This window comes from Macrobrachium rosenbergii, chromosome 28 (assembly GCF_040412425.1).
Source record: "Macrobrachium rosenbergii isolate ZJJX-2024 chromosome 28, ASM4041242v1, whole genome shotgun sequence".
NCBI lineage: Eukaryota > Metazoa > Arthropoda > Malacostraca > Decapoda > Palaemonidae > Macrobrachium > Macrobrachium rosenbergii.
Genome location: NC_089768.1, coordinates 5,009,933 through 5,035,000, shown reverse-complemented (window position 1 = coordinate 5,035,000; position 25,068 = coordinate 5,009,933). Strand labels below are relative to the sequence as shown.

The window sequence follows — 25,068 nt, the reverse complement described above, 5'->3', positions numbered from 1 at the left end:
ATGATTGGTAGGAAATGGAATTCTTAAGATGGAGAAATGGAGGGGGAAAAGTACTGTATATATTTATAATAGGGAAAACTTAATGGATGAAAGTAAGATGAGAATAATGAATTATGGAGTAAATGAAGCTAGGAAGGTAGCAGGCTTTCTGCAGAAGGTTAGGAATAAGAAAAGATTGTCTATAACTTAGGAAGCTGGAAACGTAGTGAAGAAGTTGAATGGAAATGAGAGAGAGAGAGAACAAGCTTCTAGAAAATAACGGTTCGCACTTTAATAGAGGTTGAAAGGGAGAGAAACACAGGAAAAGACGAATGAGACATAAAGGTATTGTAAATAAAGAGGGATGAAATGATTTGAGGTGCTTTCATCGTGGGGAGGAAATGAAGAATGATAGGATGGTGAAAACCGGGCAAATATGATATTTTTTGGCAAAGGAAAAGATCGAGACCAATGAATTATTGACTGAACAGAGCGGAGGATTTGTTGGAATAAGAGAGTCTCGGAATCCAGGAAGCTTAATTGGTAGTGCAAGATATCGCTTAGTGCCACAATGTATCTGTATGGGTGGTGATGACGTGTGAGCGTCATTTGAATTCTGGTAAAGAATCTACAGTTTTACAGATTATTTTTTTTTATACTCGTATCGAATTTCGAATATTTTTGACCATTTTGCATATAAGAGTGCAGAAATTAAAGTATGAATTGTGTAGACGTTTGTATTTACAAATATACAAATTCATCCCGCAATTTCTAGTCAAGGATGAGCCCCATGCAGAAAACGTTTACAACTTACGTTGTTATTTATACCATACCGGAAGATCATCAGCAGTATTCCAATCACCTTTGCACACAGTGAGCCATTCTGCAAGTGTCGAGTTTCCTCTCAGAACCTCAGGTCGAATTCTGGGATGGAGGCAGACAGTCTTTGCTTCATTTCTCATTTCGGATGTCATGATTTTCAGTAAAAAAGCTAATGTCGCGTTACTAGAAAATGATCAACCTGAGAGTTTATTGTTTTGGTTCTTATATTTTCATGTAGTTTTTTTGGTGAATGCGATTAGATTTCATGTCAGTTAGGAAACAGCAAACACTTAAGCAGATAAGTATATGCTTGATATTACCATTCCAGAGTGATATTTCTGTGCCCGCAAATATGTGCACGCATGAGGTGCAGTTAGTTCTTATCACTTATATAGGATAATCCCCTTGGTAATAAGTGTTAAATTTTGTCTTAGTGGCCACAGCTGGAAATACAGCACTTGCACCTGGTATTTATTACTGTGTATTCCAGTGAAAAACATACTGAGAAATACTTGGATGTCAAAAACATAAATACTTCTGTTGGACACAACACACACACACACACACACACACACACACACATATATATATATATATATATATATATATATATATATATATATATATATATAATATCCAAAGCTACAAACGTCCTTTAATATCAATTCACTCTACCTCGGAAGTAATATATTTTTCATATATGTTACCGAAGGAATTTTAGTTGATAATAAGTCCACCGTCCCGTGGGATCGAACCAGCGACGGACGAGGAATCAGGACTACAGTGACACACTAACCAGTCGGCCACGGACGAGGAATCAGGACTGGTTAGTGTGTCACTGTAGTCCTGATTCCTCGTCCGTCGTTGGTCGATCCCACGGGACGGTGGACTTATTATCAACTAAAAATTCCTTCGGTAACATATATGAAAATATATTACTTCCGAGGTAGAGTGAATTGATATTAAAGGACGTTTGTAGCTTTCTGATTGTATATGAATCACGGTGATGTGATAAATAGTCATATATATATATATATATATATATATATATATATATATATATATATATATATATATATAGAGAGAGAGAGAGAGAGAGAGAGAGAGAGAGAGAGAGAGAGAGATATCCACGCTGATTCGAATGTCTAACTCTTTTTGGATACACATATCACTGCAATCCCTGAATCCAGATGAAAAATAAATGAAGATGTTATTAGTTTCTGAAATCGTTCAGTCATGGTGATGGATGGACATCGATTCTAAATACAGAGAACCTGACTTCGACAGACATATGTACACTTGAGTCGCTATCGATTTGCATCTCTTGCTTACCGAGAAGTCAAAGTCATAATATATATATATATATATATATATATATATATATATATATATATATATATATATATATATATTTATGTACAGTATATGTATATATATATATATATATATGTGTGTGTGTGTGTGTGTGTGTGCGTGTGTGTGCGTGTGTGTGTGTGTGTGTGTGAGTTCATTATTTAATTGATTTATAAAGGAAGAATATTTTTACACAAAAGTGCCTGACAGTCATGTCATATACCTACTTAGAAGAATCTTCAGCAGATGATTAAACATCCTGTGGGTGTGTGTGTGAGTTCATTGTTTAACTGATTTATAAATGAAGAATGTCTTTGCACGAAACTGCCAGACAGCCATGCCATATACCTACTTAGAAGAATCTTCTGCAGATAATTAAACATCCTAAAATATTTGCACTGCTCCCCATGTTTCCTGGATGTCAATTGTATCCATTGCAGAACCTCCTCTACTCCATACGACAAACTCCCTCTGTGCTTCCATTCTCTTATTTCCTATTGCCATACCACCTCAATGCACAATGATGCATCATTACTAGCTATGAAATCTTTTTGTTTACATATATTTGTTTCATCAACACTCTCTACTGCTGTTCTGTCTCTCGTCTTCACCAGCCACACATATAACTTTAACAGTGATTTTCTTCATCACCATAACCTTATACATTTCTTTGCCTTCCCGTAAATTTATCTCCTTGAAAGACTTTGTAGCGCTTTCAAAGTCTCTCCAACTTTTCCTCACCATTGCCACTTAAAACAATATCAACTGTCATCTGCCTTACTCACTCCACTTGTGAACTTTCAAAACTTTTGCCGACATTGATTTGTTCTTCTCGTCATTTCTTCCATATTTAACCATAAGGATATAACACGCCCGCATGTGAGACCCTATAATACAACGTACATGACTTCACGATTTTTCCCATTATTACTCAAATTTCTAGCCACTTAAACAAATTATCCACAACAACAAATATCTTTAAATCTTTACCGTAAGACCTATGCCCAGTTTGTAATATACCTTTTCTTTGTCCATGTATGTCATACATCTTATTCCCAGTACAAATTCACAATTCTGTGCTTTAGGCAATGTTACTAATCAAACCCCTACTGAATAACATCCCAGGAATGCCAGGGGATTTTACACACCAATTATTCTTGCAGTCTCTTCTATTGATTTTCCTTTTTTGCAGCGGGACAATTACTTCTTTTACCTTACATATGTTAGTCAACCATTCGCAAGATCCACCACCACACTGCGTCATTTCACTAGTAGTTACATCAACTTCTGTTGCATTTCAATGTTTCTAACCTTCATTTGCCTTTCAACCATCCCCATGTTCTTTTTTTCATTTATTCTTAAGTTTAAATTAAACCACCCAGTCTTACTTCATTCAAATCTGGCTCTCCTCTATCCCTTGCATTCACGATATCTTAGGAGTTTATCATATAATTGACAAAAGACTGCAAATGCTTCATACGGTAATCGTCCATCAGCATCTTCTGTTCAAAGGCCCCTTTTGTCTTCCAGACAAAATATGAACTGCTCCTTTATCGGCCTTCTATTCTCTGAAGCACAAACCACAATTACGCTCTTTCCACCTCTTTATTCAACACTGCTCCATTACCTTTGATACCTTCAATAACAGTTACATTCAGCTTAACTTTCACAAAGCGCATCTGTAGTAATAGGACGAGGTATGATGCTGCTAATTCTCAGACACCCAGCTATTTGGTTGCTATCAAAGAAGGCAGAGTGTCGAGAAGGATATTGATTTAATTCCTGTCTTTCTACTCGTACAACAGAGTGATGGCTGTTGACCTCCCAGGAGCGAGTTTACCCACTTTGAAGAGAACCTCCTTACTACCGTAATGTGTCTACATTTTCCTGGGCGATTCTTTGCCTTCTTTCGAAACTGGTATATTACTGCCGCACACATGCACACTACACACCGACCATTATACACACACACACACACAAACACACACACACACACACATATATATATATATATATATATATATATATATATATATATATATATATATATATATATATATATATATATACACATACATATACATACTCTTGCATATATGTATATGAAAATATGTGGAAGTATATTGGTATAAGTAATAAAAATGCAGTAAGGACTGGGATGTAATACGATATTTGAAATATAAAAAGTCGGGAAGTTGCATTAACACCACGAACTACACACTTTTACATATTTTCTGGTAATGATTTCATTATTGTAGTCTATTCCAGTACTGCTTCTGTAACAGTAAGCTCTTATATACTTAAATATATAGTACATAACCGTTCGTATAGTGGACTCTGTATAAATGTTTTTGAATGGTTTAAAATTTTCTAATACTAAGAGATATTAACAAGATAGCAGTCAACATGTACTCATTAGAATTGATTGACTGAGCTCATCGTAAAAAGAAAAACTCCGCAATGTTCCATGAGCTTTTCGATAGCAAACTCAAGATCGGAAAAAATGGAAGGCAAATAATAAACTGTCACCTCATCACGCCCATATTTCAGTTCTTCATGAGATAAGGATGAAAAGCTGAAACAGGCGTTATGAAGTGATAGTTCATTATATACCTTCCATTTATTAAGCTTTTGTGTGGACTATCTTAATGCTGAAGGAACACTGTCGATTTTTTTAAAGTTTTCCAATGTGCAATATGCTCAATCAGTACAGTAAATTTAATGTGCATGTGTTGACTGCTGTCTTGCTAATATCTCTGGCGAAGACGCTTTTATCAAGGCATCAGTTAACAATGGCCTCTTCACATTTGCCCGAAGGGTCATTTATTCAATAACCTGCTCGTTGAAATTTGTGCTGTTTAAGAATGTTGAAGCATTTTCCAATATTGCTTACCTGTCTCTTTTATTTTTAATTTCCCATGAGTTCTTTAGCACCGGTATCAAGTATAGCAGTGCGCTGTGAAAGAAGGTCGTGAGACTTTGGAAGGTAGAGAAATATTTGATTGGTTGTGCTGGTGAAAAGTCTGCGGATGCCATAGTTACTATTTCATTACTCGTATATTTTTTTTTGTGATAGGACAGCGCATCATTCTCCTTCCGTATATTGACAAAGACTTTCTTTTCATGCATGTTTTGTTGTGGGGAAATACTTAGTTTTTCACGAAAAGGCAAGAAATGTATATGGCTTCAGTTCGGTAATGATTGAATCATGGCCGAAAACCTCTTTATAAACATTGTAGCTTTGTAACTGTTTCCGACAGCTACTTACAGGAAATGCAATTCTCAAGTAACTCTCCATTTTATTACTGCAATTATATCATCAGCCTTATCATCTATCAAGTCTAAATTGTGGGAGTCAAGTTGGGAATCATTTAGAAACTCCTCGTAATTAAGACGTATGTAAGTACGTATGTATGTACATACATGTATTTATATATATATATATATATTAACTTTATCACATACACAATTGTTCTGTGCATTAGTAGAATTACTAAAAGGACCTCATTCAAACTGGATGGTATTTAATGGAGTTTTTTATTCAAAAAGTTACAAGCTTTCTTGGATAATGTGGACTGTTTGTCCAAGAAAGCTTGTAACTTTTTGAATAAAAAACTCCATTAAATACCATCCAGTTTGAATGAGGTCCTTTAGTAATATATATATATATATATATATATATATATATATATATATATATATATATATATATATATATAATATATATATATATATATATATATATATATATATATATATATAAAGTGTACATATTTGATGGTCATTATATGGTAACTAGTGATTTCACACACACACATATATATATATATATATATATATATATATATATATATATATATATATATATATATATATATATATATATGTGTGTGTGTGTGTGTGTGTGTGTGTGTATAAAGTGTGTGCGTGTGTGTAACTGAGTTACGAAAATATGGAACGTGATGAATATATATAAATAAAGACAAAATCCACGAAGGTAAGAGAAATGATGGAGTACTGCAAGGCCTTTCGACTTCTTATCCTTTACTTAGCTAAGTAAAAGACAAGAAGTTGAAAGGCCTTGCAGTGCTCCATTGTTTCTCTTTCCTTCGTGGATTTATATATATATATATATATATATATATATATATATATATATATATATATATATATATATATATATATATGTATATACATACATGTGTGTGTGCTCGTGTGTGTGTGTTGTGTGTGTGTGTGTGTGTATATATATATATATATATATATATATATATATATATATATATATATATATATATATATATATATATATATATATATATATATATATATATATTATATATATATATATATATATATATATTATATATATATATATATATATATATATATATATATATATATATATATATATATATATATACACATACATATATACTAGCTGATCATCTCAGCGCTGCCCGGAAAACTCTGAATGACAGTCTACATGTAATGGGAGGGAAAAAGGGAAAGGGGAAGTGGAAGGGGTAGGGGAGGGAGAAGGAAGCGAGGAAGAGGTTGTGTTGACGGTCCGACTGTCAGATCTACTATTTTTTATGCAAACGTTCATCTTTCGAAGAGTCGTGTGCAAACTGACAGTCATTACTGTGATGACTGTCTTTATTATCCAGATATTACCGTACTGTCTGTCCCTTTTATCCAGGCATTAATGTAATGAATGTCCCTATTATCCAGAAATTACTGTGATAACCATCCCTTTTATCCAGGCATTACTGTTCTTTCCGTCCCTTTTATCCAAATATTACTATGGTGACTGTCCCTTTTATCCAGGTATTACTTTGCTGTCTGTCTCTTTTATCCAGGTATTACTGTGGTGACTGTCCCTTATAGCCAGGTATTAGTGTGGTGACTGTCCCTTTTATCCATGTATTACTGTACTTCATGACACCTTTAAACAGGTATTACTGTACGCTCTGTCCCTTTTATCCAGGTATTACTTTGGTAACTGTCTAGATATTACTATTCTGTCTGTTCCCATTAATCAGTTATTACTGTGATGTCTGTCCCCTTTAACCAGGTATTACTGTACTGTCTATCCCTTATTTCCAGATATTACTGTTCCATCTCTCCCTTTTATCCTGGTATTACTGTGGTGAGTGCCCCTGTTTTTCGTGTTACTGTGGTGACTGTCCCTTTTATCCAGGTATTACTGTGCTATATGACACCTTTAACCAGGTATTACTGTGCTGTCTGTCCCTTTTATCCAGGTACCACTGTGGTGACAGTTCTTTTTATCAAATATTACTGTGGTGACTGTCCCGTTTATCCAGATATTACTGTTCTGTCTGTCCTTTCTATCCAGGCATTACTGTGGTGACTGTCCCTTTTATCCAGGTATTACTGTGACAACTGTCTCTTTTATCTAGATGTTACTGTGTCTGTCCCTTTTATCGGGGTATTACTGTGGTGACTGAAAAGCATTTTCAGTCACATATTTCTGTGGTCTCGAGTACATGCAATGAGGTATGATAAACCCGTAGAGTTTATGTGGTAAATAAACTATTCGGGTTTACCACATAAGTTACAATGGGAGCGGGGGAAGGGGAGAAGCGGGGGGCGGTTGTTGAGACGGGTTTGAAACCTACCCTATTATCTGAGTTGGGTTAAATGATGGTCACGTGCCAAATTTTGTCTAGATCAGTTAAGCGGTTCGGATTTCTAAAGAGCACAAAGTTACAAATATACATACAAACATTCGCTTATATATAATATATATATATATATATATATATATATATATATATATATATATATATATATATATATATATATATATATATATATATATATATATATATATATATTATATATGTATATGCACTCCATGTTTGAAATAGAGTTTTTAAATACTGATGTATTTTTTTTATATTCAATATCCCTGTTTCTATTTTCTAGATGATGAGTACCAAACGGAACACAACTGGTGTTATCAACACAGTTACTGTTTCACCTGAAGTGCTCTATGTACACAATTTACAGAATAACACCCTGATATACTGCAAAAACCAAACCCAATAGTAATTCGACGACTGTGTATATGTACGCCTGTATAGAACTGTTGTTGTGGTCTTTATTTTTCGTGTACTCTTTTATCTTTTAACTGTGCTAAGAAAATACGATCAGTGGATAATGATATTGTTATGAATGTTACCATTTTTGTGACTTACTGTGAACTGTTAAAATCTGTTAATTCCTGTCGCCTGCTGAAACTTCCCCTCCTGTTCTGCTCCTCTCCCCCGTGCTTAGTGAAGCTCTGCTTGACTGGTGACTTTGGAAGCTCGTCGATCTTTTTAGTCTGGCCGTGTTTTTCACACACCCTGGTAAAACAGTGCCTTTCTAATTTACTTCTTGGACTTCTTTACCCATCGAGTGCATGCCCCCGAAACAGAGATTAGATGAGAAAAAGGCAAAAGAAGAACCCATGGAGAGAACAGCCATGTGCCCGATCAAACATGCAGTTCTCATGACGCTACCTGCATGACTACCTACCTGCGGTAGGCAGCTGAGACGGACACCGCTGGAATGCTGCTGGCCTCCTGAATATTGAATGCCCTAGAAAGAGTCACAGCCATGCCCTGGTCGTGGGGATCGGTAGGGGGTTGTCTGAGAGGCAGGAGGGCAAGGAAATCGGCTGCTTATAGGGCTGCCGTAGCTGATGCTGCCACAGCTGACGGGCTGGACGTGGCAGCATCTCCACCACCACCACCTTTTCAGGTAAGTACTGCTTTCCCTCTGCTCGTTCTCCTTGTTGGATTTTCTGCACAGTGAACTTACAAAACATCCAATGATTGAAGATTTTATGTACAGCAAGTATTGTATACACAATATGAGTTGAAGTTATGCTTGGATATAAATTACTTATTTACACACTTCATGTTATACTACCATGTTTCGGTATAAACAATATTAAATGATTGGCAGTAGATGCTATCCTTTTGTTACTTATTTTATGAGCTCTTTTATTTAATTTCTAGCTACAGTAAGGTCTTTTGGTCTTGACTTAATAAAACAGTTCTATCTGAAGGAATGTAAGTGTTAGAAGGATAATTGCTACATTTGCTCACCCGTAGGAATCTTCCTTTGGTTTTTTATTAGTTTCTTCATTTGTTGGATTTTATGAATAAAATGAACTATTTAGAATCTGGCGAAAAGTCAATGAAACATACACTGATAATAATGATTTTTAAAGTGACGGATTGTGAGTATTTGCATATTATTTGGCCCGCATCAATCAAAAAATCCTCTTAGTTGCTGGGACTTTTAAAGTTATGTAATCTCTCTCTCTCTCTCTCTCTCTCTCTCTCTCTCTCTCTCTCTCTCTCTCTCTCTCTATATATATATATATATATATATATATATATATATATATATATATATATATATATATATATATATATATATATATATATATATATATATATATATATATATATATATATGTATATATATATATATATATATATATATATATATATATATATAATATATATATATATATATATATATATATATATATATATATATATATATATATATATATTCAAACTAAATATAAAGAGGCATACTACAAACGTACGTCAGTTTCTACATTTACATTCAAGAGGCATCCATTTAAAGAAGCGCAGAAAAAACCTTCAAGGAATTCGAAATTGTGACATGATGAAAACAAAATTGTAATGTACCCTAATTTTCATTTGTTTGCAAGCAGAGTGTAAAGCAAATTAACTGAAAATACTTTCACAGTACGCCCCTGTATCCCGTTAGCTGTGTTCTCTCAGTAAGAGGTAAACGTAATGCAGGAATTCTGTTAACATAAGCAAAGAGGTCAAGATAATTAATCGAGCGGAACTCATATTTTTCTTATTTAAAGATCTGTGAGCTTCAAGTAATAGGACCTTAAACAAAATAGTGATTATTTTTAGAGCTATAGCCCATATAATATGTGTTACAACTCGACACGTTCATTTATATAATTCACAGTATTCCCGTCCATGTGCAAACAAACACATACACACACACATAGCCTATATATATATATATATAATATATATATATATATATATATATATATATATATATATATATATATATATATATATATATATATATATATAATTCCAATTCAGCTACTAAAAAACTAAAGACGACATGAACATAAGGAAAATACAATAGTTTCAGTGAATTATTCGTGAGTATTCAATAATTTACCTCTAAATGAAGTAAATTATATATATATATATATATATATATATATATATATATATATATATATATATATATAGACAGATAGATATATGTGTATATATATATCTGTATATGTATATATATTATATATATATAATATATATATGTATATATATTAATTTAGAAACATATTATTGAACACTCCCGCATAATTTGCTGAAACTATCTTATTTTCATTATATTCGTGTCGTCTTTAGTTTTTTAGTAGCTGAACTGGAATATAAAACCTCTGGTCTACAAAATCGATCCTTTACATGGTTTCAAAAATGATGTCTGGTAGAACAGTTCATTTCCTCATAAAAATTCACCAAGACTTTTGATAAAGCATAAAACTGATATCTGTTCATCTTGAAGTTACAAAAACGTATCTTTCGATCAAGTTCGGATAATCTATGAACATAGTATTTATTTTACACTTCAACGTGAGGATCAGAATTTCACATCATTGAGTTAAAATGCATTATTAATGTATATGAAGTCAGTATTTATTGTCAAAATGGTTGACAAGAGAACTATAACAACAATGTTGTGTTATTTCTGATGACGTATATTTCTATTAGTGTTGCCACAACCCGAGTTTTCAAGACAACGTTCCAAGTTTCTCTCTCTCTCTCTCTCTCTTTTATAGTGACGGTGTGGAGAACTGATACCATCACTCAGTCTGTACCGTTACTATTACAATGAAGATGCTGAATTATTTACTTGTAGTTGTCGTTGTTGCATTGTACAGTGTAAGGTCATTTGATTGTAGATGGTGCGGTCTTCTCGTAAAAGACCTGATTTATCGTCATTGTTCTCATAAAATTACAAAGTGCTTCTTGAACTTTACGGAAATCTTCCTGATGGCCAATTTGAACTAATTTTGAGCTTAACCATAAGAGGGGTGTTTACTATTTGTAGCTTTCACGATGCTTTAATTTGATGTTCATTCTGAAAGATTTTATAGATTCTGTTACACTGTTTTTTCATAGATAAGCTATATATATATATATATATATATATATATATATATATATATATATATATATATATATATATATATATATATATATATATACAGTATATATATATATACACATATATACAGTATATATATATATATATATATATATATATATATATATATATATATATACTGTATATATGACATACTTGAACACACACCCCACAGACACGAAAGTGCACTCACACACACACACTCACATATATATATATATATATATATATATATATATATATATATATATATATATATTGCATATATATATATATATATATATTTATATATATATATATATATATATATATATATATATATATATATATATATAGATGGATAGATAGATAGATGAAATAATAATAATGAGTTGGATATTTTGACCATCACTGTTTTAACTTGGATTTCAGTCATGGGCAAAAGATCAAACTTATTAACGTTGATGCTGGACTAGAGCCAGCTCGTTAATGACAATTTTCCTCAAAGTGTCACATAATGTGTCACTATTACCTTTTAACTCCTTTTAAAACACATGATTTCATATACTGCGTTATGTTAACTGGCATTTAAGTGGAGGCCATCTTGGAGAGAGAATTGTAGTTAACAGAGAGTTGGGTCTTCATTGCTTGCATACCATTAAGGAAGTCGGTTGAAAATTTGGATTTCATGGACCATCATATTCGCCTCCATAATCAAAGGAGCTCTTTTATGCCGTAAAAGTCATGGGTACCGTTCTGATGACAGCCTGAAATGATTCTGTCTTCATTAGAGTTCCAAAACGAAATGGAACCTTCTTTTCATCTAAAATTGATTTTAGTTATGTCCTTGCTGCAATTTGATAGAGATAAATAACAGTGCCATGTTTTAGATGTTCTGTACTTAATTTTTGCTTTGAATAAAATAGTGCAATAATGCAAATTCCGTAGTTTTTAGAACTGTTTAAGAACGAGAGACAGACTATACTTTTTACTTTTGTTTTGTAGTCTGACCACATTTATGTCTTGCATAAGAATAGAGATAATATATATCTACATATATATATATATATATATATATATATATATATATATATATATATATATATATATATATATATATATATATATATATATATATATATATGTACTAGCTAACCAACCCGTGCTACCCAGAAAAACTCTGAATGGCATTCAGTAAAACTTCTCTCTCTCTCTCTCTCTCTCTCTCTCTCTCTCTCTCTCTCTCTCTCTCTCTCTCTCTCTCTGTCTAGCACTCCGTCTTCTCTCTCTTCTTCTAGAGCCCTTTGTTGGCCGAACCGGTTGAGCTTCAGACTGTCGCTCGATGGGCCGGAGTTCAATTCCCGCGGCCGGCTGATGAAGAGTTAGAGGAATGTATTTCTGGTGATAGAAATTCATTTCTTGCTATAATGTGGTTCGGATTCCACAATAAGCTGTAGGTCCCGTTGCTAAGTAACCAATTGGTTCTTAGCCACGTAAAATAAGTCTAATCCTTCGGGCCAGCCCTAGGAGAGCTGTTAATCAGCTCAGTGGTCTGGTAAAACTAAGGTATACTTACTTTTTCTCTCTTCTTCTCCTCTTACTCTCTCACTCCATACCCATTCACTATTATAGAATTCAACAACCTAAGGCCGTGCATTCACGATCAAGTTTACCTGTCATTTCTTCTGTCAGTTCATTGAAACTGCCATTAAAACTTACGTGTAGACAACAGTTTGTGGACAGAAACAGTCCACTCACCAGAATGGATTAACTAATGATATTACCTAAATATCTTCTGACTGACTGCAGGTAATTGCATGTGTGGACAGGATAGCACCAATTTCGTGACAGTTTGCCACTGTATTTCATCTGAAAAGCATCTCAGATGCTCTGATCAGAGTATGAATAAATTATGTATAGCCGTTATTCATTTCACTGTCAGACCCTTCACCGCTATTTGTGGGCTGTTACAAGTCTAAATCATACAATGAAAATCTAAAACAATATTTCCATGTGATACAGGCAATTTGGTATAGGCCTAGGTGAAGTGTCAAGTGAAAAATGAGAATAAACCCAGAAAACTTAAGGAAAAGGTGACGTAAAAATGATAATTCCATTTGTTTTGTCTGTGTTTGTATGTCTGGCATGGTGTAGGGGTTTGATTTTGAGTTGTAGACCTTTCTGGGGAGACCGAGGCCATGTGCAGAATTTTGTCTGGGTTTTCAAGTGGTTTGGATTACTATAGAAGTCAAACAAATATACAAACATTCACTTTTATATATACAGTAGATATGTATACATTTATCATTTATGTGTGTGAGGGAACTCGTGTGTTGTTTTATTAATATGGAATACAACTAACTTTCCTTTTCTGTCTCTCTTCCTTTGCCCCTTTACAAAATAAAACCTCCGCATGAAAGCAAAGATATAGAAAAAGAGAAAATGACTCATGATTGATTTTCATGAAATAAACAAGTAAAAAATGCACCGAAGTTTCTTCGGTGCAGTCAAATTTTCTGTACAGCATGTAATGCTGTATGAAACTCTCAGCCACGGCCCATGAAACTCTCAGTCGCGGCCCATGAAACTTTCAGCCACTGCCAGGTGGTGGCCTGTGTTCCAAGGCTGACCAAATCAAAATTAAAAAAACACCTTTGAGGATCTAGACGAGCCTCTTGACGAGCAGCTGTGTCACGATCTTGTTGTAACTGTCTTCAGTTGACATCATTACGAGCCTCTCGATGTGCTGCACTATGAAACTCTCAATTACACCTGGGCAGCACTCAGTTGCTTCCCAGATACAGTCGAGTCAAGGTGTGTCAGCGACGCCTTTGGAATTGGATTCGGCGGTGCCGGACGCACGATCCATGGCCATCCTTAACCTTAAATAAAATAAAAACTACTGAGGCTAGAGGGCTGCTATTTGAGATTTTTGGTGATTGGAGGGTGGATGATCAACACACCAACTTGCAGCCCTCTAGCCTTGGTAGTTTTTAAGTGCAGATGGACAGACAAGTAGCCATCTCAATAGTGTTCCTTTACAGAAAACTAATAAAATATGCGGCGAAGTTTCTTCGGCGCCATCGAGTTTTCTGTACAACATATAATGCTGTATGAAACTCTCGATGTACTGTAGTATGAAACTCTCAGCCACGACCAGGCAGCGCTCAGTTGTTCTCCAGACGCGGCCAAGTGAAGATGCGTCGGCGGATGGCATCCCCAGCGGTGCCAGATGCACGAGCCATGGCTAACCTTAACCTTAAATAAAATTTAAACTACTGAGGCTAGAGAGCTGCAATTTGGTATGTTTGATGATTGGAGGGTGGATGATCAACATACCAATTTGCAGGCCTCTAGTATCATTAGTTTATAAGCTCTGAGGGCAGACAGAAAAAGTGCGGACATACGAACAAAGCCATTTCAACAGTTTTCTTTTATAGAAAACTAAAATGGTTCTGTGAGATCTGCCGAGGACGCGGTTTCTTTCTGTTTAGACCTAAAAGCAGCGTTCATTGAATAATAAATGAATATTTTCTGTTATTTCAGTTTTGTTTTTAGTTCCCCTTCCAGAATGTTTCAAGTGGAGTTTTGTCTTCCCTAAGGTTCTTCACTGTGAAGAGCCCTTTCCTTCCCCTTCATTAATGACCTTCAAACCTCTTACCCTCAAGTGTCTCCTATGCAGATAGAATGCAACCCCGACCGATTTGTCTTTCTCTTTATTTCCAGGATATTCTTTTCTTATACCTCATTCGGCCTTTCAGATACGTGCTCAGTTTCATTTATGAAAAGAGAATTTTTTTTTTCAGTGCTCTTTCAGGCAGCATTGTTTCCCTGACAACGTATGCAGTCAAAGTGAAACATTTTGTGGACTACACAATCCATTACGGCTTAGGAGAATTGTACATTTTTTATTTGAGTGCACTTGTTAATTTCACTAGAATTATAGATGCTGCCATCCATCCGTACTTGCCTCTAAAATTCCTGGTGTTTAATTTCCACTATATTCTTTTGGGGCCGTCTTATTATCGATTTCCTTCATATACGTTTCATAATCCAAAAAAATTTGCTTTTTAACGCATTGTATATATATATAATATATATATATATATATATATATATATATATATATATATATATATATATATATATATATATATATATATATATATATATATATATATATATATATATATATATATATATATATATATATATATATATATATGTATATATATATATATATATATATATATATATATATATATATATGTGTGTGTGTGTGTGTGTGTGTGTGTGTGTTGTGTGTGTGTGTACATTCCACCTGCTCAAACCTATGTAGAACGATGTTAGTAGGAAAGAAATAGAAATTATAAATTCCGCTTTGATCATTCAGCACTTTGACACTCGAAGAAACTATTCCTTAAAAGTTGCTTTGAGTAACAAATGTTCTCGTGCACGAATTGAGAATAATTAGTGTTCAGTTTCCAAGGGAATAAATCTTACATTCTCCGTATTATAATCAGTTTTGGACTGATGTCATTCGCCTAATAACTTTAGGTTTCATAGCTTTGACTTCCACTTAGTTATTCTTTTTTTCTAAAGTACACAAAGTAATATTATATATGTCTGGATTCCTATATGTTAATTTCTCTTATCGAATACGCTTGTGTTTATTTATCTTTTTATTACTGAATAATTTGTCTTCGTTCTTTTATGGAATATTCTTGAGAATTACAGAATTACTACCACACGTGTAATTAAACATAACACATTGTTGGCCAGCCTATTCTTACAAAAACTTAAGGTTTCTCTTTATATCGGGATTTAATTTCTTTTGAGAAAATTGTTTAGATATTCTTAATATCTGTTCCTTCTCATTAAGTCGTATTCTTATTGCGTACGTTACATCTAACCAAACATACAAACACAGTCTTGAGTTCTGAAACACAACAAGAGCCATGGCATTAGATTTGTCCTCTTCTTAACCGTGAGTTTAACATATTTATGAATCCCTCCACACTGTGTATGTTTCTCACAAATCATCCCGTTTTTTAAGAAACGGCATTTTATCTGGAGAAAAACCTCTGAAAGTAAAGTATACGATCAAGAAGCGGAATTAGAATGAAGTAAAAGTTTTCGGGAAGAATCTGAATCTGCTGAGTTTTAAGAAACAAACGCGTAGTTGTACTAGGTGATTTAGATGCGAAGGTTGGTAATGGAAAGAGAGATAGTGTAGGTATTAGTTTAAAGTTTATAATGTGAAACAGAATGGTGAGAGTCCTTTGAAAACTTGTTTACAAATGGTTTTATCATCCTCGTTTACTTTTGGGAGGTCCTCCTATCAGCCCTCGTTCGTTGCAACAGCAGTTTGATTGATAGGAATGTTGGGAGAAGAGGTATTAATGAGGAAAAAAGCTATCTATAGTGTGAGTTAGTATAGAGGTGATGGGAGACCAGGCTGTTAGGTGTAACAGTGAGAAAAAGAAGGACAGGAATTACAAACGTTTATTATACCGACGAAGCTTGAGGGAAAATAGATGCTGGTTTTTGATGACTTGGGGGAATTGATAGTGAGGTTACAGGTGTGATCAATTTAAGTTTGTGAGCAAAATATTGAGAATAGCAAAGGAAAATGAAATACATGAAAAGGGAGCCTAAGTTAAAGCTATCAGTGTTTGGGTTTGTGAGGATACTAAACCCCTCAAAAAAAAAAAAAAAGGAATTTCTGTGTCGCCAAGAATTGTGCAATTGTATAGGTGTACATGAACAGGGCGAAGCAAGCAATAAGTCATAGGATGTCGAAATTATATGTTCATTGTAGTAGGAAACAGGGTTTTAAGTGCAACGTAAGAGAATAATGGATGATCTTATATCTGTAAACACTATGGAGGATAAGGTGACCACGGGCACGTAAATAAAAAAAAAGTCTCAAATTCACAGAGGAAAAGTTGTTCTTTAGTTAAGTAAACAAAGAAAGGTTAAATATGAAATTGATCTTAGGATAAACAATACAAATGTTTCGGTGGAGAGAGTATTTTTAAGAGCTGCTGTGTTGCAGAGAGGCAGATCTGAGCACTGAGAATTCTGAGAATGCTTGTGGAAGTGACTGGTGAAGATGTAGAAGGGTAATAAAGAAGTTGAAGAATAGTAAGACACGATGAGCTGATTGAATAGAGAGATACTACAGTGCAGTGGTACAGGGTGTTCCTATAAGAGCAAAATGTACTTCAGATGAGTAGGTGACAGGAACGATTGCTTCTGTGTTTCAGGAAAGACTTGATAGAGGTGACTAACAATAATTAGCTTACCAAGAAGGCATATGATACAATGTTTTATACAAAAAAATAGTTGCTAAGACGCTTGAGACTGTGGGGATGAAAAGCTGTTTGTGGCATACATGGACCTAGAAATAGTTATGACGAAATTAATAGAGATAGAAAGCCGAGGATTTTGAGGATATGTGTTGCGGAAGATAAACTGTTGAGATGAAATAAAAGATTTTATGAAGAGCAAATCCTGCATTATAGTACTTAGGCCCAAGAGTAACTGGTTTGATTTAAAACAATTCATCACACAGGTGCGTTATTATATTGTCTTTTTAATATTTTGATGATTGCAGTCAGCTCACACTCACTCTCCTTAACGCTGTGGTTACAATTGTTCTCTTTTAGATTATTATTATTATTATTATTATTATTATTATTATTATTATTATTATTATTATTATTATTATTATTATTATTATTATTCGAAGTGGGTACATAATTGCATGGAAGAATCTTAGAAAGATAAAGAATACTAAACAAAAGTTTTCATAAAATAGCATGTCCCTATGAATAAAACAGTAAACACTGAAGAGAAGGTAAATGGAGTAAATAGATGAATAGCAACACCTTAACTGACTGAATGACACATACAGTTTAAACATTCGGTAAAATCACAGCACAGGTTTAAAAAAAAAATTAAAAAATGCCCATATAGAACCTGGATGCTGATATCTTGCAAGGACACAGGGATTGAAGGTAATAGCTGGTGTTAGCTATTGACACAGAGCCAGTAGATAATATCAGATCAAGACATTAATTGACAATGAACTAATTCGTAATATTATTATTATGGGGAAAAAGAAAAACCTCTAATTCCAGATGGTACAGTATGCTCAGCACTTAATTTTTCAAGAAGGCTGCCGATATGCAAGCAGGAGAGTATTATGAAATCAGTATTATCACGCATGACCTTGATAATGAGGCGTCAAAAACAAAAAAGAGAGATAAAAGGAAAATGATGAGTCAAACAGAACAGCAAAGTACATTCATTTCTCTAGAAAATCCATGAAACTCTTTTGCCCTAACGCCGGCGAAGGAAGAGATAGATTTAAACCAGAATGCTTGTATGTAGAGCAATATTCAGATTAAAATGTTTGAAAACAAAGTGAAAAATCTGATTTGGCGTTTGACCTTGTTGATTAACTAGACGCATTGAGACATCAAAGAGTCAACGTAGAAAAGAGCGGTGCTTGTGAATTCTCTCGCCAATTTCTGCAGTGGGCACATTTTGAGGCTGTCGCCCCCTAGTTCCCAAGCATTGTTAAACTCTTCCTGTTAATCGACGGCATTGTTGTCGTGATGATCTTCCGTCATATTTACTTTGCTGGCCTCATTTTCTTGACTGGAGAACTGTGCCTTTTCCGGACCTCATTTTTGCGTACCGATGTGTCAGTTAGCGTTCTACATCGACGCGCTGGAACTAATACAAAGCCGGTGGTGAAAAAGAATTACCTCCTGTTTTTTATGGTTCCGTGGATACCTCCGGTTGGTGCACGAAAAGTGACTAACGTGTCCTGGTTGCAGAGACTCATTGTTCTCTTTTGAACATTAGAATTTATATCCAGTGTAAGTCACTTATTCTTTCCATTGTCTTGGTCAGTGCTAAGCCCATTTGCAGAATGGCATCATTTTAGAACACAGCTTCGTAGAGGTTGAAGTGAGGGAATCCTCTCTAAGTCATTCTTTTTAATGCCTTCATTTATTTATATAATTTCAAAATCCTCTGTTTGAGAACAGGGGGATTACATGTGAAAATATCCATCAAAGGTGAATATTTGAATAATTGCGTTAATTATTTATATACTTATTAAATTTATAAATATAATGGGTTGCTCATATAAGTTATCAGACGGTCTCTCTTTACAAGTTTCCGTTCCTTTAAAACGAAACTTTACAACCGGAAATAAAGTAACCGAACCCAGGAGACATGACATACGGGTACTTTTTTTTTTACCAGAAAACCGAAATACTAAAGAAATAATAAATTTGTCCCAAGAAGAAATAGGAGACGTTTTAGGAGCAAGCAAACACCGTCCTCCTGCACCCCCCCCCCCCTCCCTTACCTCCTTCTCTCTTCCTTACCTCTTTTCCGCCCCTTTGTGGCCTTCTACTCTTCCTCCCTAAAGATGTGGTTGCAAAACCTCAATTCTCTTGTCTTAAAGGAAATGCGTTTGCCATCGGATGGAGCTGTAACGCCTCCATGCGATTGCTTTCCCTTTCCTCTCAGAATATTTTTGAACCATTTTGTATTTTCTTGCCATGATATCTGTTATTATCTCAAGACAATTGACCAACGTTTTCCCATTTCGTAAAACTATGGGGATATTTCATGCCAAGGAAACAATAGTCTTTGGCAACTCACTTCTGTCAGTCCATTGCGAGTCTGAATGCCTTTCTCCTTTTTTGAGGTCATTGCCCTCGGTGACCTTGGAAAATGATTTGTGTTAGGTACCATTTCAAGCTTGTATGGACTACAGATATCCTTTACAAGAAGCTCTTGGCGTTGTACTCTTATCATGACTGGAATTTAAAAGTTTTATATCCGATCACAAATACTGATTATGACGTTTTCTAATTATATTTTATAGGTTATTCTCTATAACAACAATTATCAAGGAGGATTTAGTCCGCATAATCATACACTTAAATGAAGTTGTACGTTACTATAATGTGCTCAGAATTTTTTTTTTTTATCAGTGGGTAGTGTAGGTGATCGCTAGACAATAAGCTCTAGAACTTAAAATTCCATTCTACGTGTAATGGTCGGCCTTATAAGTAAGGAGTGTACGTTAGGTTTTTGCAATAAACGACTGCGAAAAGTGTCAGAGGATGTTTCGTTCCCAAAGTAGACCAAAATGGACTTCATGAACGGCTATATTCTCATAGTCTAGCAATTTAATTTTTTAAACTATTTTATTAGCTTGATGGATCATTTCAAATTATTTCAAGTCTCCTTTACCATGCTCTCCAGTTAACAGTATTGACAGTTTCTTTATTCTGAATGATATCTATGCACACACTCATGTCAACTTCATATAAATGTCGTATAATTTAAAGTCGTGACGAAGATTAACCTTGAAAAGTGGGGGTAATTTAAATTTCAGTGTACGGTTCGTGATGTAATGCTCCGTTTATAGCCCTTTAAAGTCCCCATGAAATCTGATGGAATTGATTGTTCGTCAACTATGATGTAAGTTGTAGGTCCTCATAAGGACTGATTATATTTTGATTATGTATATAGTCCGTTGATTGTATGAGAGATTGATAACATTTCGTCTCTTCCTCGAATAGCCAGCTTTAAATTTTATTTTGAATTAGTTTATGTCCTGGTGTTTTTATAGACGCCACTTGTGAAAAATGTCAACTGAGTGGAGCTGCCACATAAAGTGCCCTTGTAATGGTACTTTTGGGAATGGCTGTTTTATTTTCGCTATATGCCTCTTAATTTCAATATCTTTTTGTGCATATAACTTTAAATTGGAGGTAGTTAGGAACCTCGCAAACCAAGAACAGGGAAAATAGTAAGAATATATGTAAATGAATTAGAGATAAATGACGCAACAAGCAAATGCAGGCATAAGCCAACGACAAAACAAATGTTTCTTCTGAACGTGGTGTTGCAGCCTTTTTGTGTTACAAACATCGGCATCAACAATACTGCCAGAAAGGCAGTTCCGCAACTTAACAGTGAAAGGAATGGTCGTGGCGCAACTTGATGTCGGATTTATGCATGTGTATACGTGCATGCATTTTAGCATCACTGACTCTCTCTCTCTCTCTCTCTCTCTCTCTCTCTCTCTCTCTCTCTCTCTCTCTCTCTCTCTACATGAATTCCAACAGTCTTTCTCCTTAATGTATGGTTATCATGTTTCTAAGAAACTGTATACCGTGGTTATGGAACAGAGAAAAGTAAGTGATTGAATGTACGAAATGTAATAAGCAACGTAACAAGGGCGCAGTAGACATCTTTAGTTCATATGAGTCATTTTTCATATAAGACAACGAAAAGACGATTGGGAAATTTAAAAAAAGTCTTAGAACCCTGACGCCAACATATGGTGACATAAGGCAATACCAACGTTGCCCATTTAAGTTGTTACAATAAGAGTCCTTAGTAACCGTTAAAACAAATTTGAATATTACTGATAGCTTATTGTTATACATAGATTCATAATTCCATACAGTGTTCAATGAATCCCATTAATTCGCTAACACGCTGATATATAAGAAATTGAAAAAATAAAGTAATTGAAAACGTTTTCCTAAAGCTCAGGTCTTGAACAGTTCCTTTAAAACGCCATGCAACTGGAAACAAAGGTTTTGCTATGAGATTTATCAACTTCAGTGTTCAAATAGTGCTGTCAAATATGCCATTTCAAAATGCTTTCGAAATTAGGTATGATTCTAAGGAAATCTCAAGAAGAACAAAGTTGTTTTATTATTATTATTATTATTATTATTATTATTATTATTATTATTATTATTATTATAGTTATTGCTGTTGTTGTTGTTGTTGTTGTTGGTGTATATTGGCAACAAACCCTCTCTCAAACAAGTAATGTTGAAAGAAACCGCTGTATCAGCTGCATTGATCTTGTATAGTCTTCTCTATTTTCCTTATAACAGTTTTCTCGCTGTTACTCGCCAGTTGTAGTAACGGCGAGAAAACTGTTATAAGGAAAATAAAGAAGACTATTCAAGATCAATGCAGCTGATACAGCGATCTCTTTCAATAATACTATTATTATTATTATTATTATTATTATTATTATTATTATTATTATTATTATCTCTTTACGTAATAGTATTAACAAGATTGCCAATGTTGTACCATTCGATACCAGATTACGTAGTTCAGTTGCACGAAAATATAACAGTTGCAGTTAATGTGTCATTAAAAACTTTTTGAAGAGACATAGATTATACTTAACATTTTTCAAGTACTAGTAAAGAGTAACTGAGGTAACTCGAAGAACGGAAAGATTCCGGAATTCACAAATGATGGCCCTTTTGCAAATAAGCGAGAGAGAAATATTTCATCCTCAAAAGGCTGCTATTTTCCCCCTCTAAACATGATTATGGGACGTCCTGATTAAGAATCTGAAGACCCCTAACTATCATAGTGTCTGTGATTTACAGGTAAAAAAAATTCCAGATCGAGATGAAAAATATTCTTTTTTGTTGATCGGGGGTGGGCGGAAATAACCACCAATGCCTGGGGTGCCGATCGCCAAGTTTCATTAAAAAAAAAAAAAATTAGCCTTTAATTTACCTGTGACTTTTAAAAGGTTAAGCTTCAAAATATATTTATAAAATTATCATTAATTCGAAGGATAATTACTCACTAAGCGTCATAATAATTAGAGAAAACTATAATATTGACGTTTGAACGTACCGGAGATCTTAAACAATTGGCCATGATGAAAAATATATGGAACTAATAATCAAACGCCGCCAAGGTACCTACATATCCAGGTTAAAAGCTGAAAATATTTTCAGAGAATGGTGACCAACCCTCAAGGTGCTCACGTATCGAGATTCATCGAAGAGAGAAAAGAATAAAATAATGGTTTGATCTTATATCCGATTTGGGACTATAAAAGGCACATGAATTTAAGACAGTATTGATGATGATTATCACCAATCGTCAAACTCCCTCCTGCTAAGTTTAAACAAAATCTGAGGAATATGTTGAGCTTAGATTTGGCCCTGACCTTAAAAACAGGTCAAGATAAAAAAAATAAAAAAAAACATTTCTTTTACACCTAGAGTTGAATTCTAAAGACAAGGGACCTTTAACCGCAATATATATAGATAAAATTACTAATATTTTGACCTTCACATTGGCCTGTGACCTTGGTAAATAGGTAAGTTTTGAAGTACTTTGTGAAACTAATCACCAGTGTTAATTACGTACCAAGCCTCGTCTTTTCAGAGAATTAAGACACTACTACTACTACTACTACTACTACTACTAATAATAATAATAATAATAATAATAATAATAATAATAATAATAATAATAATAATAATAATAATAATAATAATGTAGACTTTAACTGCACTTGCTACAGTGAACAGTGTACAATTTGCAAATGCCATGATAATTATATAATTGCTCTTTAGTGTAATTATTGTAGTATATGGTATATTGGAAAGTCTTTGAAATTACAAATTGTAATATTTCATTTACATCGGAAGGAAAATAAGAATTAATGGAGGTGACTCCAAGAAAAATAAGGTTTTGAAATATGCAATAAGGAAAAGATTGACGTAAATTGGAGTGTGAGAACAAACATAGCCTCAAAAAATTGCTTCTTCACCCTCAGAGTCTAATGACTTAACGTGCTGATAAAGATTTAGAGACCAGCGACCTCTGACAATAATTGCTTCCGATGTCCACTGAAAGCATGCTCCAGTCTTTGATTTATTTTGAATATTACTTTGAAAATTCAGAAAAGTTAAAAAATTTTGGGAGTAGAAAAACAGTGCCTTACTCCAAAGTATCTGTCCAACAGTTTTCAGCAAAATCAGAGAAAAATAAAATTGTGACCTTTAAATTCACGTGTCAGTTTGAAACATAGGCCTTAGGAAAAAAAATTGGGAAGTAATCACCAATCCCAACGATCCGTACCAGCCAAGCTTCATCAAAATCAGAAAAAAACAAAATGCTGACCTTTAAGTGAACCTATAATCTCTAAAATTAAATCATCTAATAAAAATGTTAGGCTGTAGTAATCAGGAACATCCTGAGCATTTATCTGCCACGTTTCATCAAAACCTGATAAAAATAAAATGTCGATACGGGAAACTTTTATTGTTTACACTGACCTCTGAATTTGAAAAAAAGGTAAAAATAAAGAAATATTTGGAAATTATGACACTCGGCAAAGGAACCTACCAATAAATTTTAGTTAAAATCAAAGACAAGTTAAATGTCGAATTTTGGAGACCGCTGATGTTTATCAAAATTCTGAGTTTTAGAGGAATTTCCATCATACTGGCATTTACACTGACTTATGAACTTCAAAAGAGTTTAAGGACAAAGGCTTTTGATGGAAAATAATTACCAGCCGAATTTCATCAAAATGAGATAAAATGGGAGAAAGTTAAACAACTGTTACTGATAATGATAACAAAATACATAACAGCAAAACACCAACAAAATATTATTATTATTATTATTATTATTATTATTATTATTATTATTATTATTATTATTATTATTATTCATAAAGATCTCATAATCACATGAGTCACTAAAATGGCGAAGAAATCCACAATGATGTAAGTGTAAATATATATTAAA

The 25,068-nt window shown here is 33.9% G+C and overlaps 1 long non-coding RNA gene across 1 annotated transcript in view; it reads left to right on the top strand.

Annotated features, from left to right (window-relative positions):
• The window catches only part of LOC136853990 (uncharacterized), a 101,535-nt gene that overhangs the window by 14,141 nt on the left and 62,326 nt on the right, over positions 1-25,068 (top strand). The window contains exon 2 of the long non-coding RNA XR_010857590.1: positions 8,110-8,928. This is a non-coding gene — a long non-coding RNA (uncharacterized lncRNA). The remainder of the gene's footprint in view (positions 1-8,109; positions 8,929-25,068) is intronic.